The 21,930-nt window shown below is 37.8% G+C and overlaps 1 long non-coding RNA gene across 2 annotated transcripts in view; it reads left to right on the top strand.

The window, feature by feature from the left end:
* The window catches only part of LOC147380276 (uncharacterized), a 33,644-nt gene extending 13,188 nt beyond the window's left edge, over positions 1 to 20,456 (top strand). Inside the window, exons 3-5 of one of the 2 annotated variants that reach the window (XR_015167838.1) lie at positions 12,969 to 13,156; positions 14,449 to 14,605; positions 18,024 to 20,456. This is a non-coding gene — a long non-coding RNA (uncharacterized LOC147380276). The remainder of the gene's footprint in view (positions 1 to 12,968; positions 13,157 to 14,448; positions 14,606 to 18,023) is intronic. The other variant, XR_015167839.1, reaches the window with a different exon arrangement.
* The last annotated feature ends 1,474 nt before the right edge of the window (positions 20,457 to 21,930 follow it).

The following is a 21,930-nucleotide window of genomic DNA, read 5'->3' as shown; positions in this document are numbered from 1 at the left end:
AAAGAGTGGCCTTATGTAGATGGTGTTCTGTGGGGCCCAGGAGTGTAAATGCTTGGTCATGAGAGCTCGGTGCTCCAGGTGTATCCCCCGTGTGGGCTGTCGTGCACCCTCCTGTTGTGTTTGGGTTCTGATAGCCGTGGGCTTCCAGGTTTGAGGGCTTGGCCCCCAGAAGCAGAAGTAGCTTTGGGGAGGTATCAGTATGAGCAGGGGCTTCCCATCAGATGCAACACTATGAAATGGGTGGAGCTTAATTTAATTTAAACATGGCATACTTAAGTTACAAATAGAAATATACAGTACTCTTTATGAATATTACTATTTTAAAAGATACATTTATAAAATGTAACTCTTTATGGAGATGACCCAGTTAAATATATTCTCCTATAAGGTAGGCTGCAGTCCATGGAGTCACTAAGAATCAGGCACAACTGAGCGACTTCACTTTCACTTTTCACTTTCATGCATTGGAAAAGGCAATGGCAACCCACTCCAGTGTTCTTGCCTGTAGAATCCCAGGGACGGGGGAGCCTGGTGGGCTGCCGTCTATGGGGTCGCACAGAGTCAGACACAACTGAGGCAACTTAGCAGCAGCAGCAGCAACAAAGCCCAGCTAGATATTCTAAGTATGACATATGCTAAAATGCTCATGTATATTTAATACAAAAATAAGCTTGACCAATGCAAAAAAACTGAAACCGAGAATATAACTATTCATAACCTAGAAGAGGGTCACTTCAGGCTGACAGATTTTATATAAAAGCAGATATTTTAAGGCACATATCATGAGACTTTGAAATACATTATAAGAGAAAATTAAATTCTTTCCAAGAGTTAAGGGTGTTCTCAGTCAGGTACAAGATAGCTTTCCCTATTTTCAAAGAATTACTAATATGTATCTGCATTTGGGTCCACATGTAGAACTTTCATGTTGAATGTATTTCTCTTTTATAGTCCACTTAGCAAAACTTGAACTGGGGGTGGTGCCACCTCCTGACTTGTTTTTCTCTTCCATAGCTCTTGCTAGAAAGAATCACTGAGGCAGTAGAAAGCTTTTGTCTTGGTATTTGGGCTCCTTCATATGATTATGACCAATTCCATTGCCTTTGGACTGATATTCTTGCTTCTCTTTTTTTAAAGGAATAATTATGTTCAATGCATTCTTTTGGGAGAGACTTTCCCTCCCCAGAACACTTCATTTCCAACAACTTTCCTGGGAGCTTGAGAATTCATAAGAAGTCCGCTTTCTTAGTAGCCTAATCACAGCCTGGAAAGAAATATGCTAATGTTTTCACCATTCTTCATCGGTTCCACACATCAGCATACAGACTGATTTTTAGGATGAAAATCACATCACCCACCAAATGGAGTTGGAAATGGGGTTAGGAAAACAAGTAGGTTTTTCTTCTCTCTTTAATGTCTTCACTGGTATGATCCAGCCAAATAAAAAAGAAGATGTAGAGAAACATTAAATGTCTCTTTATACTTAGTGAATACTCCTGGCTTGAAACAATTCTAGTATTCACACTTTAGAATTTTTGTTAATAATTAATAGTATTATATCTTGCATTTACCAAGTACATTGTATTATTTCAATTTAATATCTTGATAGATTCTCTCTACAACCTACTGAAAAAACTAAGTGAAATATTTCTATTTATGTTTATAAATTAGAAGTTGAAACAACAATTTGAGTTCATTCAAGTTCTTATTAGAATAGAACTAGAATCTGAGCCATGATTCTTGAAATATTTATTCTACACTACAAAGATTCATTGTTATTTGGACAAATATTCAACTTATATTAACTTATCATCTCCAGAGAAAACCAAAGAATATGCAGCAGCTGTAAACAAAGAGTATTTTGAAAATGTGCATGTTCATATACTTATTCTTCTGTGATACGTTTAAAGTCTTGGAGATTCATTTTTCTCTTATGACATAAAACCCACCAACAAGCCATATAGATGGTAAACACACATTTTTTTGAAGATTGCACAAGGCTTCATGAAAATATTATCATACATAATACTTCAGTTCAGTCGCTCAGTTGTGTCCGACTCTTTGCGACCACATGGACGGCAGCACGCCAGGCCTCCCTGTCCATCACCAACTCTTGGAGTCCACCCAAACCCATGTCCATCAAGTTGGTGATGCCATCCAACTATCTCATCCTCTGTCGTCCCCTTCTCCTCTTGCCCTCAATATGTCCCAGCATCAGGGTCTTTTCAAATGAGTCAGCTCTTCGTGTCAGGTGGCCAAAGTATTGGAGTTTGAGCTTCAACAACAGTCCTTCCAATGAACACCCAGGACTGATTTCCTTTAGGATAGACTGGCTGGATCTCCTTGCAATCCAAGGGACTCTCAAGAGTCTTCTCCAACACCACAGTTCAAATGAATCAATTCTTTGGCACTCAGTTTTCTTCACAGTCCAACTCTCACATCATACACGATCACTGGAAAAACCATAGCCTTGACTAGATGGACCTTTGTTGACAAAGTAATGTCTCTGCTTTTTAATATGCTGTCTAGGTTGGTCATAACTTTCCTCAAGGAGCAAGCGTCTTTTAATTTCATGGCTGCAGTCACCATCTGCAGTGATTTTGGAGCCCCCCAAAATAAAGTCTGACACTGTTTCCCCATCTATTTGCCATGAAGTGATGGGACCGGATGTCATGATCTTAGTTTTCTGAATGTTGAACTTTAAGCCAACTTTTTCACTTTCATCAGAGGCTCTTTAGTTCTTCTTCACTTTCTGCCATAAGGGTGGTGTCATCTGCATATCTGAGGTTAGTCATATTTCTCCCGGCAGTCTTGATTCCAGCTTGTGCTTCTTCCAGCCCAGCGTTTCTCATGATATACTCTGCATATAAGTTAAATAAGCAGGGTGACAATATACAGCCTTGATGTACTCCTTTTCCTATTTGGAACCAGTGTGTTGTTCCATGTCCAGTTCTAACTGTTGCTTCCTAACCTGCATACAGGTTTCTCAAGAGGCAGGTCAGGTGGTCTGGTATGCCCATCTCTTTCAGAATTTTCCACAGTTGATTGTGATCCACACAGTCAAAGGCTTTGGCATAGTCAATAAAGCAGAAATAGATGTTTTTCTGGAACTCTCTTGCTTTTTCCGTGATCCAGCGGGTGTTGGCAATTTGATCTCTGGTTCCTCTGACTTTTCTAAAACCAGCTTGAACATCTGGAAGTTCATGGTTCACATACTGCTGAAGCCTGACTTGGAGGATTTTAAGCATCATTTTACCAGCTTATGAGATGAGTGCAATTGTATGGTAGTTTGAGCATTCTTTGGCATTGTCCTTCTTTGAGATTGGAATGAAAACTGACCTTTTCCAGTCCTGTGGCCACTGCTGAGTTTTCCAAATTTGCTGGCATATTAGTGCAGCACTTTCACAGCATCATCTTTCAGGATTTGAAATAGCTCAACTGGAATTCCATCACCTCCACTAGCTTTGTTAGTAGTGATGCTTTCTAAGGCCACTTGACTTCACATTCCAGGATGTCTGGCTCTAGGTGAGTGATCACACCATCTTGTTTATCTTGGTCGTGAAGATGTTTTTTGTACAGTTCTTCTGTGTATTGTTGCCACCTCTTCTTAATATCTTCTGCTTCTGTTAGTTCCCTACCATTTCTGTCCTTTGTTGAGCCCATCTTTGCAGGAAATGTTCCCTTGGTATCTCTAATTTTCTTGAAGAGATCTCTAGCCTTTCCCATTCTATTGTTTTCCTCTATTTCTTTGCATTGATCGCGGAGGAAAGCTTTCTTATCTCTCCTTGCTATTCTTTGGACCTCTGCATTCAAATGGGTATATCTTTCCTTTTCTCCTTTGCTTTTCACTTCTCTTCTTTTCACAGGTATTTGTAAGACCTCCTCAGACAGCCATTTTGCTTTTTTGCATTTCTTTTTCTTGGGGATGGTCTTGATTCCTGCCTCCTGTACAATGTCATGAACTTCCCTCCATAGTTCATCAGGCACTCTATCAGATCTAGTCCTTTCAAATACATAACACATATTCAAGAGAAGAAATTCAGAGAAAGGTATTACATTAAATCTAATGGTAAAGCTAATAGTAGAATTTGAATTGTAGGGAAATAAGGAAGAAAGAGGAAGGAGAGAAGGAGAATATCTAATCTACTGGACTTTTTCCAAATCCTACACGTAGAGAAAGTTGAATTCTGAATTCAACTCAGTCTGGAATGGATGAACGGAAGATTATACTGGTTAAATGCATTATACTGTGAATAGCAAAAAAAGAAAAATTATTGCTGTTTAAGTAATTCATTTTCATCTCACAGGAAAAAAAAAAAATCCAGAAGGAGATGGTCCGGGGCTTGTGTATTTGTTAAACAATGTTGTGAAGGAACTAGACTCCTTCTGTATGTCAGCTCTGCCATCTTTAGCGTGTGGCTGGATTCTTTAGGGTCACAAAGTGATTTCTGGACCTACAATATCATTTGCACATTCCAAGGAGGAAGAGGATGGGGAAGAGAAGGCAAACTGCTTCTCTTAGCGATACTTTCCTCTTCGGTTCATTGGTCCCCACTCTATCACATGATCACTTATAGCTGCAGGGGAAACAGGGTGTATAAGTATTCTTCCTTGAGGTCTCTATATACAGAAATGTAGGGGAAGCGGGTGCTGTTGAGTACCCATAGTGTCTGCTACAGAAAACTAGACTTTAGGGTCTTCAAGGTCTTTCTAGAAGAAAAGAGCCTTAAAACAAATCCTGAAAAATAAGTCCAGAATGCAGTGAGAGAAGGGAAGTCAAAACAGAGAAAAGAACAAATTGAAAATCCTGCAGGGTGACTGTTGTTTTTCTTTCTGATGTGGTAAAGCATTATAAGTGAAAATGTAGCCCAGGGATATTCAAAGGCAGGAAGTTTCTAAGAAACTCATCTAGTGCATATTGTGTCCTTGATAAATAAATGGATGAATTCTAGCCTTGTTTCTACTTCTGCAAATGTCGATTGCTTATTGAATCTAAGACTTTTGTTCTGGTATTCATGTTTGAAAGTAAAGTCTTGGAGTCCAGCTCACTACCGTGAAAGGTAAAAACTTGACATTATGGTCACATTACTGATCACTAGAACATAAGGCATTAGTTTTAGCATTTGAAGTCTAGGGAGAAATACAATATTTGCTTGTTTTACTCCCTGATGAAACATTTCTAGAAAATATTTTGCCACAAAATCTCCATTGCTTTCATCATGCTTCTTACTTTTAATCTCCTTTAAAATAAACAAAACAGTAATTTAATAATGTATCAAATAAAAAAGCAAGATTGAGATTCACTCATTTCACAGAAAAAAATTACAGATTTTGATTAAAGTAATAATCAGAACAAGACGGAAAATTTTCTTGAGATGGAAAAAAATAAGTTAAAGAAATTCTGAGTACATAATAACACTTAGTTCTCAAAACGAAGAAAATGCCAACCAACTACATAATGTTCTCTATGTCAAGAAACTGTTGTCCCAGAAGACAGATTTTGAATGCTGAACAGGAAAATGTAATGATTAAATTCCATGCAGTCTGCATCTCTTGGGTCTCCATTTTGTGGCTACAAATTTTCATAAGCCCGGAGGAAAAAAGATATGAAACTGCATGGCCTCTGTCTTTACATGATTTATAATCTCAAGAGGAAGGCAGATATAAACAACAAACATACAAACTGCAGAATACTATAATGGCTTTTCTTGGAGACACTGAAAGAATAAACACATTGTCTTTTACCTAGGGGAGATGAGAGAAGATCACAGAAAATTTGATGGCTCCAACCATCTGGCATTCTTGATATTTTCTAAAAGGGAAGGTTTTAAGTTTCTTCAGCACAAAAAGAAAGAGAGAGTGAGACAGAGAGACAGAGAAATGGAGGGAGGGAGGCACGAGGGAAAGTGGGAGGAAAGGAGGAAGGAAACAGTAACTACGTGAGGTTATGGTAACAGCTTGGTTGTAGTGGTCATTTCACAGTGAATACATATATTAAAATATCAAGCTGTACTCCTTAATACATAGCTCCTGTATCTCAATGACACCTCAATTAAGGTGTAAACAATACTATGTTCTTAAGACCAACCTGTGTGTTAGGATAGAGTTCCCTGCCCACATCAATCTTACAGTTGAGTAGGGTAAAGTCAATTTATAGAAGAATGGGATCAAATAGAAAATGTAGAATAACTCTATGTAAAACAAGGAAACCTTTTGGTATTCACAGTTGAGATCCAGTCTAGAGATTTACCACTGAACCAAAGCCTGAATGATGTTGATAATAACTGAAGGTTGATACTTACTGAAGGTTTTCTACTATTATAAGTAATGATAGTAACCATAACCAACAGTTACTGTGCATAAAATTTGGTTAAGCACAAGGAGACTCTTTCCTCAAGGATATTTTTAGGGCACTATAAAACAATTATATCACCTCACTTTTCTCTTCCATAGAGATTCTCAGGGAAAACTCCCTCTCTAAAGGGAAGGTATGGTTTTTGTCACCTTCCCACTGGGAATTCTCAGCATCCTTATTTGTATTTCACAAGATGCTTTAACTTACCAGGTGGAAAAGTGTTGTGAAATTACTATTATTATTCAGCTTCTGTTTTCATCTGTACTTATTTCTCTGTTAGGTCCTATTCGTGCGGTAAAAGCCAATCACAAAATGTTACCTTGGGGTGTTAATGGGCCATTAAAAATCACCTAGAATTGCTTCTGAAGTGAAAGTAAAGTAGAGCAAAAAGAAAAAAAAAAATCACTGAAAAAGAAAGTCAGAATGAATACACTGATTATGGAAGGATAAACATTCCTTTAACTGTCTCCCAAGATGTTCTTAAATAATGGACTAATGACCTAATTCATCACCTTGATGGTGAGGTTCTATCAAAACCCACTTTATTTTGGTCACACCAATCTTGTAGAGTAAATACGAATAGAGTCAGCACTAGCCCCCTGAGGTACCTGGATCTCAGCAGCAAGGTTTATTATCAGTGTAAGTTCCTCATCCGCTCCTGCACTCAACCACACACTGTTTGCACACCTTAGTATAGCACTTATAATTTTGCATTGCGATTGACTATGTTCTTTTCTGTTTTACCGGCTTTTCCTTAAATTTATCCAAGTAATTAACTACATTTTATTCATTTTGAATCACTATTGTCCCTAGCAGAGAAGCAAATGGTCTTATGCTAAATTACTCAACTGCTCAATTCTATCCGAAGATCAGTGCAATTGCTTAACAAAAGGTAGCTTTTTCATTTAAAGCCAGCTTTCTAAACTATGAAGGCAAAAGTCAAAATTAAGGTAAGAAATGCTAAGCAGAAAACAGGCTGAGAGAGTAGTCCCTTAAATATGTTAAAGGGAACCTGAAACCCACTGGTGGGTCACAAGCTCCCTCCTGAAATTACCTCTATGTCAGTACAGTCCATGTTACATCACATATGTTCGTGAGGCAGTATATTAAAAATTTCTTGTGCCTTATTCATCTTTGTACCCCCAGTGCCAAGCACAGTGCCTGGTATAAGGTAAATGTCAAAAAAAAAAAAATTAAAACTATTCAAACGTTGAGTCCTGAGTCTTAACTTTCTGGGAAAAAATAAAGCTCTTAACACTAAAATGGACATTGACATATTTTGACTCATCTTTAAAGAATTAACTTTCCTTCTCCACTCCTCTTGAGCATTATAAACTCATTCAACTTTCTATTCAATTCTCACCTGACCCCCAAAGTTTTACCTTGACTACTTGATCTGAAGTAACTCCCCCTTGGTACCTCTCTACACTTTCCCTGTATTTCTACCTTTTTGTTGAATTGAGCATTAAATGAATCTGTTTATGGTCGTGAATTTGTCTAAGCCATTTGTTTATGGTCCTCCTTTTTCACTCCAGAACATGTTTCCTTATCATCTTCCTGGTTTGCCCTGTATCTGGAATCTAGAAGAATGCTGCTCAAACTTGCTCTACATTGGAAACACAGGGAGCTTTTAAACAGATAGATCGGATCAGATCAGATCAGATCAGTCGCTCAGTCGTGTCCGACTCTTTGCGAACCCATGAATCGCAGCACGCCAGGCCTCCCTGTCCATCACCAACTCCCGGAGTTCACTCAGACTCACGTCCATGGAGTCAGTGATTCCATCCAGCCATCTCATCCTCTGTTGTCCCCTTCTCCTCCTGCCCGCAATCCCTCCCAGCATCAGAGTCTTTTCCCATGAGTCAACTCTTCTCATGAGGTGGCCAAAGTACTGGAGTTTCAGCTTTAGCGTCATTCCTTCCAAAGAACACCCAGGACTGATCTTCAGAATGGACTGGTTGGATCTCCTTGCAGTCCAAGGGACTCTCAAGAGTCTTCTCCAACACTACAGTTCAAAAGCATCAATTCTTCGGTGCTCAGCTTTCTTCACAGTCCAACTTTCACATCTATACATGACCACAGGAAAAACCATAGCCTTGACTAGACGAACCTTTGTTGGCAAAGTAATGTCTCTGCTTTTCAATATGCTATCTAGGTTGGTCATAACTTTCCTTCCAAGGAGTAAGCGTCTTTTAATTTCATGGCTGCAGTCACCATCTTTAGTGATTTTGGAGCCCGGGTCCAATCCAGGACAATTAAACCAGACTCTCTGGAGCAAGAAAATCATGCATTACTATTTCACCTTGTTTTAAGATTAACAAGTAAATGTAATTGGCAGTCAAGTCAAAGAACCACTGACCTAGAACATAATGGATGATTACTAAGCACAAATGAATGAACTGACTAGAACTCGGTACTCATTGTTCAGTACCAGATATTTATATAGGATAGACCCCTTTGCTTTGTTTTAAAATCATAGCTGGAACCCTAAATAGCTCTCATGGATATAACAGCTTTTAATTTAAGCATCCTCTCTTTACTGCAACTGGAAAAGCTACTTGTAATGAGTCAGTAGTAGCTTCTCTGCTTATGATAAGCAATGCATTATGGAACAAGAATAAGTAAATGGAACCCTCAAAAATTCTAAGGATAAACAATCCTGTACATGACAAATGGATGGATGTGATAAGGGAATTTATTAGCATAAACCAAGCCATACGCAGATTGTGAAAAATGGGAGATGTCAGCCATCTAGACAAAGCGAGTACACAAAATCCAAAATCACTATAATGTGAATTCATTTAAAAATATTCTTGAAAATATTTGTCTTATTCTGCCTTCTCCCAATCATTACACTCTTCATTCTGTCTGCAGAGGAGCAAACAGTCATGATTATATATTGCACATTGGTGAGCTTCTTGGACTAGATGGCTTTATTCCTGCATTTTGTATGTTATTCCATCACCCATTCATATTCTGCTTCAGTCAATAGTAGAGAAAACATTAAAAATCCTATCAACTGTGACACTCTAAAAGACAGTGATGATTATCCTTTAGGTAATCCACATTTTTCTTTAGCCTTTCCTGTCAACCATGGAATAGCCAAAACAATAAGCTGGTTGAAAAATTTTACCCAGCTTACCAGAGGGAAAATTTATTTTCTTCACAAAATTCTTGCTCCTTCCATCCTGGCTACAAGTGCCTTATGGAATTTGACAAGGATCATATTATCTGATTCTAATTTAAAATGCTGCAAGTGACAACTAGGGACACCAGTTATTAATATTTTATAGAACCAATAATTCTTCAGGGGATACAGGCATCGAATTGCCTTTGGGTAAATATCATTGGTTAAACTCCTTCTCAAGTGAGGATGATTTATTTGACTCTAGGTAATAAGAAAATAAGGAAGACAGAAAGGAAATCCATATTATAAAAGAGATACCGGCCATTGGCACTGTACACATCTTATTTAGGACCCAATTAAAATAAAGGGAAAATAATTTTTAATTTCTATAAGACAGTTGAGCAAATGTGAACACTGAAAACAGATTTGATGATATCAAAGAAATATCAAATGTTTATAATGGTATTATACATGTATTAGATGTAAAAATCCTTTCCTTATAGAGAAAAATACTGAAATATTTACAATAAGACTTATCAGTCTGGGAATTGCTTTCAAACAGTTTAGAAGTGGGAATGGATGGGAATATTGATGAAATAAGAATGGCCAAATATTATTATAATAAGTGCTGAAACTATATAATTAGCATATAGGGTTTATTTTACTCCTTTCTCTTTGTATAGATATATATGTATATATGTGTGTATACATATATAAATACACACATATATATATACCTTTTTATTATGGGAATTTTCAAATTCCCATAATAAAACATATATGTGTGTGTGTGTGTATACTAAATATGTATGCATATATTTGAAAAGTTCCATAATAAAAAGTTATTTTAATGGAATTTTTATGGAAATTATGGAAAATTTCAAATATATATGTATATATTTGAAAGTATATGTATATATTTGAATACATATGTTGCTGTTCAGTCGCTAAGTTGTGTCCAATTCTTTGTGACCCCATGGACTGCAGCACAGTAGGGTCCTCTGTCCTCCCAGAGTTTGCTCCAATTTATGCCCATTGAGTTGGCGATGCTAACTAACCATTTCATCCTCTGCTGCACCCTTCACCTTTTGCCTTCAATCTTTCCCAGCATCAGGGTCTTTTCCAAGAGTCAGCTCTTCATAGCAGGGGCCAAAACATTGGAGTTTCAGCTTCAGCAACAGTCCTTACACTGAATATTCAGGGTTGATTTCCTTTAGGATTGACTAGTTTGATCTCCATGCGGTCCAAGGGACTCTCAAGAGGATTCTCTAGCACCACAATTCTAAAGCATCAATTCTGTGGCACTCATTAATCTTTATGGACCAACATCCACATCCGGACATGACTACTGGAAAAACCCTAACTTTGACTATATGGACCATTGTCTGCAAAGTTATATATATATATATATTCATATATATGAAAATATATGTGTATGTACACATATATATATTTGAAAACTCCCATAACAAAAAGGTAAACAACTAAAAACAGTTTAGACAATAGTAAGGGCAATGATTACAACAATCTGATATTTCTTGGTATGATAATGCCAAACAATAATAAATAGAAAAATGTGTAAACAAACTTTGATATACTTAGGCCCCCTTTTCGTATCATTGAATGAGGAACAGATTTCAGTTCTAGAACTCAATCCAAACACATTTATTATGATAGTAAAAAAAGTCTTACTATATTAGTAAGTCCTCCACATGGATTATAGAGTAAGGCAAGTAGTCTAAGGAACTCTCTTTAAATCTTATGCTGTCCTGTTTAAATAGATTGTTCTTTACCATTTAGTCCTTCAATAAATGTTCTCCATCATAGGTTATGTCTTGGGACTGTTCTGAGTACTGGGGAAATAGTGATGAAGTATATGGTCTCTGTCCTGAAGGAGTTTACTGGCTATATGATAAAAGCTATTGAATAAATAATCAAATATACAATTACATTTGTGATAAGCACTGTAAAATAAAAATTACAAGATAATTATTTTAGAGATATTTGTTGTATGTAAACATACAACAAGGCCACCTGATCTTCTCTAGGGGGTGGTGATGAGTAGCAAGAATTTATAGGGAAAGACTTTCCTGAGTCTTGCTTCTAAAAGAAATGGGAAGCCTTGCAGGGTTTTAAGTAGATATGATATGATCAGTTTTTCATTTTTATTAACAGCTAAAGTATGTCAGTAGAACATAGACGATAAGTACAGAAGTCCCAATTTTGCCACTTACTAGCTGTCATCTTCCATGTTCACATCTTTGAAGTCATAAAACTGTAATTCTGCCTCTGAGGGTTGTATTGATATTAAAAATTAAATGAGATAATCCATAGCAAATTCTCAGAACTATTGCCAAGTTTTAATATACCACAGAAAGAAGATGGGAACTTGGACCAATCAGTCAAACTCCAAGGGTTTGATTTGATGGTGAAAGAAAAACACATTTTCTTTCTACTAAGTATGCCTTTTTTAAAATCAATAGTTGGCTTTTAGAGGTCTTTAAAATTATAGCCAATTTTTCAAAATAAAAATAGTCAATTTCCAAACTGGTGATTAATGTAGAATACTCGCATGTTAAAAGATTAATAACATTTCTGTAAAACCTATTTTATGTTCATATGCTATGCTCATTTCTCATTTACAAGAATATCAATTCATCTAAAGTGCATTAATAACATCAAAGTATTCAACCACAGCAACATTTTCCTAGCTTTATCATTGCTGCTGCTGCTAAGTCACTTCAGTCGTGTCTGACTCTGTGCGACCCCACAGACTGCAGCCCACCAGGCTTCTCCGTCCATGGGATTCTCCAGGCAAGAACACTGGAGTGGGTTGCCATTTCCTTCTCCAATGCATGAAAGTGGAAAGTGAAAGTGAAGTCGCTCAGTCGTGTCTGACTCTTAGCGACCCCATGGACTGCAGCCTATCAGGCTCCTCCATCCATGGTATTTTCCGGGCAACAGTACTGGAGTGGGGTGCCATTGCCTTCTCCCAGCTTTATCATTAGATTCTGTCATATCCATAGTCATGAAAATTATAGCTTGGCCAAGTTAGGAATTAGCTGTGTTTTGACTCCTACTTAAATATCTCATTGTATAACATTCAAACAATTAACAGATTTTTACTAAATCCCCAGATTTTTTTTTATTCTATCCTCATTGCCATTGTAGAAAATAAAGACCCACAAGTTTACTATTCTTTGTTCATCAATTTTAGCTACTGTGAACTTCATGACAAGATAAAGAATTATTTATCTTTGTTTTTTATTTTTTTTATTCTTTGTTTTTTAAAAAAAGTTTGACAAAGGATAAAATTGCCCTTCTCATAGATATGTTTAGATTTTTTTTCCATTTTATTTATTTATTTATTTTAACTTAACAATAACGTATTGGTTTTGCCATATATCAAAATGAATCCACCACGGGTATACATGTGTTCCCCATTTAGAATTTTGTTTCCTGAATTTTGCTTTTCTCTTGCAACAGGTTTCAGTGTTGGTCTGTTCACACACATCTAAAATCCAGAGCAAAGATGAACTGTCTGGTCACTACGTCCGCCACTTTCACTGATACAGCGTCACCTCAACAGCACCGGCTTAGAGAGGAAAGAACACTACCCAGAAGGGAAGGAAGTGGACTTCTGGGACTCTGCGATTGATAGTTGTGTGATTTTGGTAAACCTTTCACTGATGATGGGACTCTGAGCCTATTATTGAAGGAGCCTGACTAGATTAGGGGTAACAAATTTGACACCTATGGACAGGTTTCATGGCAAGCCAAATCCATTGTTTTTTGTCAGCCTTCAAAATGCCAGATAGGCAGAACATTCACTTTCTAGTATATCGTAGCCCTACTCCTTCATCAGAAAACAGCAAAATTCTGTAAAGCAATTATCCTTCAATAAAAATAATAAATTTTTAAAAAGAAAAGAATATCTTTTCTAAATTCATAGACATCATTTTTGAATAGTCTTGTATTTACTGAAAAATTGACCAGATACCAGGAATAGATTGGATCTATTCCTTTAGGTCTAATCTTTGTGTTCTGTGGCCTGTACTTAATCATGCTGGCTCTGAACCTTTTGTTAATATATATATATATATATATAGCCTGAAATATACAGAATAGCCCATTCTCAAGGCCATGACCTTTAAAAGTATAATACTTTTCCATTTATATAGAGATAAAAAGCTGCAGCGGAGAAAGCAATGGCAAGCCACTCCAGTACTCTTGCCTGGAAAATCCCACGGATGGAGGAACCTGGTAGGCTACAGTCCATGGGGTCGCTACGAGTCAGAAACTCAGAAACGACTGAGCAACTTCACTTTCACTTTTCACTTTCACGCAATGGAGAAGGAAATGGCAACCCACTCCAGTGTTCTTGCCTGGAGAATCCCAGGGATGGCAGAGCCTGTTGGGCTGCTGTCTATGGGGTTGCACAGAGTCAGACATGACTGAAATGACTTAGCAGCAGCAGCAGCAAAAAGCTGCAGAAGGGAAAATAACATTTGTCTTGCTGGAGGTTTATGGTACATTGTGACCAAACAGATGCAAGAACCAGGTGCAAGAACAAATTTGCAACAGTCAGCCACACCCCCTCCCCTTTTAGTATAAAAAAGCCTTAATTCTAACTCAGGTAAGACAGTTCTTTGGGACACTACTTCACCATCTTCTTGGTCTTCTGTTTTTCCAAATAAAGTCACTACCCCCTGCCCCCAACAACTCATCCCTCAGTGTATTGGCTTGTTGTGCTGTGAGCAGTACAAGTTTAGACTCAGTAAGACTTCTTCTGTTCTGGGATCCCATCCATGATACTACATTTCATTTAGTCATCATGTCTCCTGGGGCTCCTCTGGGCTGTAACATTTTTGCATGTGATAACCATGACAGGTTTGAGGAATTCTGGCAGGGTATTTTGTAGGATGATAATCTATAGAAATTTGTTTGATGTTTTTCTCATAAATAGACTGGAGTTGTAAGTTTGGGGGAAGAAGACCACAGAAGTAAAGCACCATTCTCATGACATCATATCAACAGTACCTGCTGTCAACATGATTTATGACTGCTGATATTGATCTGATCACCTGGCTGAAGTAGTGTTTGTTAGGTTATCCACTATAAAGGTACTTTTTCCTTTCCGCACTATATACTTTAGAAGGAAGTAACTATATGCAATCCACATTTAAGGAGTGGGGAGTTATGCTCTTGCCCCTTCATGTGCAATATCTCTACCAATCACTTGGATTTTTTTCTGTATGGGAGATTTGTGTCTTTTCTCCTTTTAATATTTATTCCATCACTTATTCCAATATGAACTCATGGATGTTTATTTTATACTTTGTGGACTGTCCTAGTGTTTGCTTTCTGAAGCTTTTTCAGTTGGATTCTATTCTTTGACACACTCCTACCAACATGTGTCTGAACCTTTTTTCAAGCTCTTTCTTACTTTCTGATACTATAAGATGCTCAAGATTCCTGTTTTACATTTTCTTCCCCAGTCCTAGAATCATCCATTTCTCCAGGAGCCTTGGTTCCTTTTATTAGAGAAAGGTATTAAAAACCTAGATCTGGGTGGTAGGTATGCTCATTGCTACTAAGATGTTGTTTCTTTTGGGTCCTCTCAGCTCACAGAGCCTCCTTTTAATTTTACACCTGACCTAAGTCAGATATTTGATTACTAGTCTGGGTATTGAAGATATATGAGTTTTCTTGACTCAAGATCTAAATTACCTCTAAGTTTCCTTCCAATTGTTATAGCATTGTTAGTATTCCCTCAGTTAAGAAAAAATTGCCAATTTTGGTCCCAAATTGAAATGTAAGGAATGAAAATGGAAAAATTTCAGAACAAACTTTTAATGGGCTCTACTCTACCAGACACACACTCTCATGGGTTCATTGTTTGCAATGACTCTAATATATACTGATTCTTTTATTGACATTTCACCCTTTCCAAATCTACCTCATTTCCACTGAACTTTCCAATGCAAGGTTTCTCAAACTTAACGCTATTGACAATTTGAGCTGGATCATTGTTTTGGGCTTCCCTGGTGGCTCAGACACCAATGTCTGCAACGTCTGCAATGTAGGAGACCTGGGCTTGATCCCTGGGTTAGGAAGATCCCCTGGAGAAGGGAACGGCTACCCACTCCAGTGTTCTTGCCTGAAGAATCCCATGGACAGAGGAGCCTGGTGGGCTACAGTCCATGGGGTCACAAAGAGTTGAACAAGACTGAAGCGACTTAGCACAATGCACGACACATTCTTTGTCGTGAGGGGCTGTCCTGTGCACTGTAGGGTGTGTACCCGTGGTGTCTACCTACTAAATACCAACAGTACCACCTCCCATGTTGGTGTGACAACCAAAATAATTTCCTGACATTGCCAAATCCTCCTGAGGAGGCCAAATTACCCTGGATTGAGAACCACTGTCCTAGTATGGAAACTTAAATTTTCAGCACGTGTTGCTAAATCCTTTTGACATTACAGTTCATCTACCTGCCTGGACAGACATGTTCCTTTGGGAATGGAGCCTGTACTACAATGAGTGCTGTACTAAACTTGCCCCTATTGTCTGCCTTGCCCCTGAGATCTCAGGGTTCTCATTTTCTTACATATCTCAGCCAACTATTTTAAGAGCCCTGGCTATGAACAACTCATTGTCTCTATCCATTTGGTATTTGCTATTATCTCTTCATGTGAATGAGTCTATCTCTACTTTTAACCTGCAAACACTTCAAAGTCAATGACTGTAATTTGAGCTCCTCTTTATCGCAGACATGTCTAGAAATGGCTACAATGTATAATTGTTGGTTCACTGATCATTTTTCAACTCACTACATTAAGGAATTTCAGTGTATCAAAAGAATTTTTGAAAAAAATAATCAATACTAATTGGGAACAAGAGTAAAGCAAGTTTAAGTTATCTTCTTTGCCAAGTTAACAATATAACTTTAATGGAGCAATAAGCTTTTATTGTTCTGGATTTCTATTCAAAGGTTTATAAGAAGCACTGAGGGAATTATTTTTCCCAAAATTTATTTCTGTGCTCTCTGCAGTCCCTTTACTGTGGCAAAGATTTTTGTGTAACTATGGGACTTGGGAAAAGTTAAATGAAGATGGGAAAGTTCACCTTTTTAATTTTTCTTTATATCATGGCCTACTCCCTTTCAGTGACTTCGTTTCTGTACACGGTGGGCATGTTTTCTGGTCTTCCCTGCGCCTGTAGCTACTTATATCAATACTGTCTCCTGCCTTCCTTGAGGTAAACAAACTTTCCCCACTTAAGACATGATTATGGTCAAGCTAGAATCTCAGTCTCCTACTTTTAACCATGTAGAGTGGATATTTGGGTAGGGTCAATCAGTCATGTTATTGTCAAGTACAAGTTCCTTCTAACAGATCAGCTCACCAGGGATGCTCAGAACTACTTCCTGCAGAGAAGTCCTTCTTTTTGTTCCTAACAAGGAGAATGTAAACGCAGGGCTGCTGTTTACTTCATCCTGCTTTCCATAGTTGGCAGAAGCAGAGATGGTTACAGTGGTGTCCTGGTTCTAGGTGTGTGCCCATCTTCAATGATCCATCTCAACATCTATTGAGATTTTAGTACTGTTCACAATGATATGTGGCCCTCTCTGAAAGAGGACTCTATATCCCTAGCTTGGTCGTGTCACTTGCTCTGTCTCCCTGTAGGAGGTGATATTTCTCTCACCCTTTGTCATCAGCCTTGGCCACTTGGCTTGCTATATATGCAAAAGGAATATGATACATACAAGCAAAAATATTAAGAACCATAACTTGGTCCTACAATTATTTCAGGGGTGCTTCTTCAGCCCAGTTCCCAGAAGGAGAATGTATGTGTACCAGAGACACAATCAGAATGTAACATGAACAAGAAATAAAGCTTTGCTACTGTACAACAAAAACTCCTTTTAATATATCAATCTTTCTCTCTCTCTCATCTCTCCCATAAGATGATCCCACCAGGTTTCTGGAATAACTGGAAGCATTCTGACTAATTATTTTGTGACTAATAAATATTCCTTGTTCCATGACTAATACATACAACTTAGCAACACGTTTACAAAGCAATTTACCCAGCTCCCAACATGCATGAATAAGTATACATCTAACTAGTCTATCCTAGAAATGGCTATTTTAATGTCAAAGAAGAAATTATCTTCAACATTAAACATATGCTCAGAGATGCTAAACAAGTTTTCAGAGTAGCACTAATTTGTTCTCTCTAACACTCATATTTACATTATAGCTAATGTTTAAGTCTCTCATCAAATACAAAAGCTATAATTTCAACTTCTTTTAATAATTCTTTCAATGTATTTTTCACTGCTTTTTTTAAATATATAAATTGTATTGAAGTAGTGCTTTTTATACTTTAAAATTTTAGTTTTTAAGAGTCATTAAATTTACTTTGAACATGGAATATTATTTGTTTCATGTTGAAATTAAAACATACTAACATTTTCATGTATGTTTAGACATACGAAGCATAGTAAAATTTTGAAATTTCTCTATTTCCATTAGCTAATGTATTACAGAAATGAGCTTCCCAGGTGGCTCAGCGGTAAAGAATCTGCCTGCCAAAGCAAGAAACACATTTTCAATCCCTGGTCCAGGAAGTTCCCCTAGAGAAGAAAACAGCAATCCACTCCAATATTCTTGCCTGGAGAACCCCATGGACAGAGGAGCCTGGTGGGCTGCCGTCTACGGGGTCACACAGAGTTGAACACGACTGAAGTGACTTAGCACCAGCAGCAGCAGCAGTGCATATCCACATCTGATTCTCCTTTCCTTCTTATGAACACAAGAAGATGATTTTTTTCAACAATCTTGCAGTTAGAGCTAAATGACTAGTTCTAGTTCAGTGGTTTTCAATCGAGAGTAATTTTCCCCCTCACCTCTCCGCCCAACTCCACCAGGGGAGATTTAGCAATGTCTGGAGACATGTTTGGTTATCACAGCTGTAGAAGGTGCTCTGACATCTAGTATGAAGAGCACGGGGTGCTGCTGCACACCCTACCAAGTACAAGACAGTGTGACAACAACAACGGGTCATTCAGCCCCAGTGCCGATAGGGCCAAGGTTGATAAACCCTGTTCTAGGAAATGAAACTGAAGGGGAAGTAACTTAGGTCACCTCCAAACTATGGCTTTCAAAGGCCTCTCTTCTGTTTAAGAAGCACCCTTGGAGGCTATGTGTTGAAATGGAAGGACCAGACTGGGTTCCTGAGTCATCACACAGAAAGAAGCTGCCCTGGAGAGTTGCCTGAACCTCAAGAGTCTGTGTAATCATTACGTAAATCTCTTTTTGTATCTAACCTTTATTGTGTGTTTTAAGCCAGATTTCAGAGCTAATTTGTTACTGCCGCATAATTCATCCTATCCTTAGTAACACCACTGTTGTTGATCAGTCGCTAATCTTCGCGACCCCATGGACCGCAGCACGCCAGGCTTCCCTGTCCTTCACTATCTCCCAGAGTTTACTCAAAGTCATGTTCATTGATTCAGTGATGCCATCCAACCATCACATTCTCTGTCAGCCCCTTCTCCTCCTGCCCTCAATCTTTCCCAGCATCAGGGTCTTTTCCAATGAGTCTGCTCTTCACATCAGGTGGCCAAAGTATTGGAACTTCAGCTTCATCATCAGTCTTCCTAATGAATATTCAGGGTTGATTTCCTTTAGGATTGACTGATTTGATCTTGCTGCCCATGGGCTCTCAAGAGTCTTCTCCAGCACCACAGTTCAAAGACATCAAGTCTTCAGTGCTCAGCCTTCTTTATGCTCCAACTTTCACATCCGTACATGACTATTGGAAAAACCATAGCTTTGACTAGTCGTACCTTTGTCTGCAAAGTAATGTCTCTGCTTTTTAATATGCTGTCTAGGTTTGTCATACCTTTTCTTCCAAGTAGCAAGCATCTTAATTTCATGGCTGCAGTCACCATCTGCAGTGATTCTGGAGCCCAATAAAATAAAATCTGTCACTGTTTCCACATTTTACCCATCTATTTGCCATGAAGTGATGGGACCAGATGCCCTTATCTTAGTTTTTTTATTATAGCTAGCTTCACAAAATTTCACTTATGTGAATATCAATATACTACATTTTTTAAATGCCAGCTTATATCATATGTACTGCTTCAAGTAACATTCAATTATTATATATAACTCATTTTTAGGCAAATATTTTTCATTATTTCAGCCATGAACACATGCTGAAGATAGAGATGACATTATTCAAGCATGAGCAGGATTTGAAGAATATATTTGAAAGACCAGTTGGCAGTACACTCAATAATCTTCAGAATGTAGAACATAATTGTGTGAGGGTGAAAAGAATAGATCACCCAGGTCTGATGATGAAACTGAGAAACTCTAACTTCCACGCGGTGCAGAATGTTCTTGTGCACAAGTCATAAGAATATAAAATAAGAGATTTGAAAATGAAATTTTTCCTCAGCAGAGTGGATACCACACTGCATTTCTCAGCTGCCTGGCTATGGCAAGTGATGTATGTTCATAACACAGTGGATGGTGGCTTAGGAAGGGGATCCAGTAAAATCTGTGCTGGAGCCAAGAACACAATCCAAGGAAAATGCCTCTAGTTAATCATCATGATCACTCCCTCTGTGTGCCAGAGAAGGGCTCACTTTCTAACTCAGTCTTACTATAGATGATTTAAATTAGCCAAGAGCAGAGATACAAAGCTAAGGCTCCCCAAATTTTAACTCAAAGGCAAGAGTTACCTGGTTTTTCATACTTTCTACTTTTTTTTTCCTTTCTCAGTGAAAGGCATAATAATAATTTGTAAAGCTTTCAATTCATGCTTCCAAGTCCTTAACAACAATCTTATTATGAGACATAAAGTTGTTTGAAAAGGAACAGAAAAGGAATAAGAAATGTGTGCCTTACTGTGATGACACCAGTGTGCAAAATAAAACCCAGTTCCAAAATGGTGATATTTGCAGAAACTGTATATTTAATCAAACTTTTCTGACAGAAACATTTTATTGCCATTGCCAAAGAAGCAATAAAAATCAGAATTCATATGCATCTTTTTTTAATAAAAATTAACTCTATATGAGCATATCTCATGGCTAGCTAAAGACCATTTTGATATAATCAAGGAAAAACTGGCTTTGACTAATAAGTACTTTTTCTTGATAAATAATTTTGACCCTGTGATGGTGCTTGTCTTTCTAATATAATCTTATGGAAGTGACACTGTACAATGTTCTGGAAGGTGGACCTAGCTGGTAGTTTGGGGATTCAAATTCTGATACTAAAGAACTTCCAAAATTCTGCAAAATATTGCTGAGGCTCAGACAGTTTCCACCACAAAATACTAGGACTTCCTTTGAAGAGGGGAAGAGGGAAACTTCACATTAGGGACTACTGAATACTCAACTTTGTATAGGAGTAACCAAGTACCCAACAAATTAATATATTTTGTTCAAGGTCACTTCAAGAAATCAGCTTGGTTCACACAGGCATGACTACTCAGGAAGGTCTAATCCGAAGGGTGGCATGAACTAACAGGAGCAAAAATGACAAGACTGATTATTTTCTGATGATGCTCCGAGAAGGATGCCAACCACGTAGCTGATGGTACAGGAAGGATGATACAGCACCACGTGGGAAACACCAGGGCCTTGGCCTCATAGACTGGAATTCCAGTCGGGTCACAAGCAAAACACTATAGGAAAGAGGAGCTAAAGACGCAGTGGTAACCCAAGTCCATGACCCAAGTCCACCTGTGACCTCAACAGTAGAATGCCCAGCCTACCAAGCAAAAAAATTACCAAGAATGTATCTATAAAATGATATCACCTACTACTTCCTGGTGGAACTAAAAACTCCCAATTTACTCCCGGTCCTAGTCAGAACTAGTGTTAAGACCAGAAAGGGTGTGTCTTGCTACTCACTCTAGAGTCGGGGAAAAGCACTGGCTGAGAAAATACAAAGAAGGACTAAATTTAGCTCCTGAGAATTCTTTCATCTTACATTTTAAAACTGCTTCTGTACTCTCCTTGGAAGTACAAATGTCATCTCATATTCTGATTGCTATTCAGTATATAAGCACTCTAGCACCCACGATAAATGGCATCAGTATTGCAATTTCCCATAAACAGTATATAAGAAATTCGAAATTCAAGAGTAAATACTCAGTTTTTGAGAATATTTGTCACATAGTTAGAAACCAAAATAAGTACTGAAATCAGTTTACTAAATGTATAACATAAACATTGTATGAAACATGTTAAATTGTATGACTTTTATTTTGTGAATGCACTTAATTGTATCCATTGATGTTAGACTAAGATGAATAATTTTATTTATCTTTATAACTCTTCCAGTTTCATGACTCATAGTAGGTACTCCTTTGATTAATGATCTTGAAAGCAATACGTTCAAACCATGGGTATGACAT

The sequence above is a fragment of the Bos grunniens genome, chromosome 1 (genome assembly GCF_055505025.1).
Source record: "Bos grunniens cultivar Pamir isolate PY7600 chromosome 1, Bosgru_T2T1.0, whole genome shotgun sequence".
Taxonomy (NCBI): Eukaryota; Metazoa; Chordata; class Mammalia; order Artiodactyla; family Bovidae; genus Bos; species Bos grunniens.
The sequence above is the reverse complement of the archived record's forward strand: the minus strand, read 5'-3'. Positions and strand labels throughout refer to the sequence as shown.